The 2,000-nt window shown below is 35.5% G+C and overlaps 1 pseudogene; it reads right to left on the bottom strand.

The window, feature by feature from the left end:
- Positions 1-695: 695 nt before the first annotated feature.
- Positions 696-795, bottom strand: LOC113416418 (U6 spliceosomal RNA; annotated as a pseudogene).
- Positions 796-2,000: the final 1,205 nt, after the last annotated feature.

The following is a 2,000-nucleotide window of genomic DNA, read 5'->3' as shown; positions in this document are numbered from 1 at the left end:
TGACTCGAGAGTGAACTATGCACTCATCTAATGATGAAGTCAGCCTTTCAAATACTGTACGTCCTTCAGCAGCGATGTAAAACAGTCAGGCTATTCTTTTATCTTCCTTCATTGTTATCCATGTTAGAGAAATCACCATGTTCCGTGTGGAAAAATGGGAAATTGGCTACCGAGTCTTTGTAAGACAAGGCAAATGTTGCAAACCTTGTGAATTTTTAAATGAGAGTTTGTGAAACTTCAGTGATTTTTTTAAAGAAGTAACTTTAAATTCTTATTTTTTTTTCAGTTGGAGTTTCCTCAGTTCTTTCTTAGTGAATCTAGAGTGCTCTATATTGGCACCATACTACTGATGAACTTTGAGGACTGCTCTTCCTCCAAAATATATGTTTTGCAGAGGTTTGTCTGAAATATCCTTTTTTTTTTTTTTTGAAACTTTTAAAGCAGCCATGTTGCTTTTTTCCTGGATTCAAACAATTTCCTTGGGCAACAATAACTTGTTCTTCCTAACACCCATTATTCTTGAAAGCACGTCTTATTCCTGAAAATGTGTTTGTTTTATTCAAATTCATTTCTATAATAATTTGATGTTTCTTTATATAATACATAGCATGATCAGATTGCATATTTTTTAAATAAATGAATATGGAAAGAGGGGAACAGTGACCCACCAAGTTTTTCCCCCCCCACATCAAGTCAAAAAGATTCACCACCATTGAGAAACATGTTTTTGCACAAAGGGGCCATGCTAATCTTCTCTGTATTGTTCCAATTTTAGTATATGTGCTGCTGCATCAAGTCAAGAAAATATTGGACGAAAATACACATGTGGTTAGAAAAGATGATTAAGCAGCCTATAGAATTGAAACCAGAAATATTTTTGTTAGGTATAACACCAGAAAGCTATGACAAAGGGGCTATATATTTAATATTACATGCACTGACTGCAGCAGGAATTGTATTTGCACAATATTGGAAAAACAAGAACACTCCATCAGATGAAAATATAATTTGGAAAATATTGGATTGTACAAAGATGGATAGTTTGACCTTGAAAATAGAAGATAAAGATGATGCAGAGTATTACTTAACGTGGAATAGGTTTTATCAATGGTTAGAGATAAGAGGTAGAAATTAGATGAAGAAAGAGCATTATGTTCAAATTAAACATGAACGTTGTTTATAACTATAAGTATGCTAATATAATCAATAGGATTACAAGCTAATATAATTATAAATATCATTAGAATCATTTTGTTGTACTATTACTATTGTTATCTGTAAATATGTTACTGTTTTCTTTTCTTTTGTAAAATGGCATGCCCGGACAATACACTGTATTCAAAATATTTATATATAAATAAAAAAAACTTGAGTTAGGAAAAAAAGAGAGAGAGAGAGACATGTTTTTGCACCAGAGGTGTGCAATGCCTTGGATTCGCTTCCCAAAAAGGGCTTTGGAAGAGCCTGTGAGTGCACACAGCCACTGCATGTAACCTCTTGCCAATGGCAGAAATAACATTCTGGACTGGGTACAGTGTATCTGTTTTAAGGAGTTGCAGGCAATGTCTTTGCTGTATTCCTTTTTGGAACCCCATCCAGCAAACTGTACAGTCCTCATTTTAATGGAATATCTTGCATGAATCTGTAGGAAGTTAGCAACCACCCATCTCCTAGAAGAATGAAATATTTTAGGAAATATTAAAAAGGCAGCATATTATATTTCCCTAAAGGGGGAATGAAGAAACATGCTCTTGGAAAGCAGCTTCCACCTTTCTTAAGAGCCCCCAGCAGATATTTTGTGCCCATTGAGAAAAATTGGGCCAGCCTATCTACAAAACAAAAGACCTTTAGCCCCAGGGGAATGGGATTAAGACATGACCCCCTCAGGACATAATAGGATTAGCCCACTACCATCTAGCAGCAGAGCTCACCACATTGCACCGTCTCCTAAGGACATTGCATCAGCAGCCCAAACTGCAACCAAACTTAGCTCAGACAAA

This window comes from Notechis scutatus, chromosome 4 (assembly GCF_049901735.1).
Source record: "Notechis scutatus isolate UNSWTSFEM ecotype Mainland chromosome 4, rNotScu1.2, whole genome shotgun sequence".
Lineage (NCBI taxonomy): Eukaryota > Metazoa > Chordata > Lepidosauria > Squamata > Elapidae > Notechis > Notechis scutatus.
Note: the sequence above shows the minus strand (reverse complement) of the source record. Positions and strands in the feature narration are given on the sequence as shown.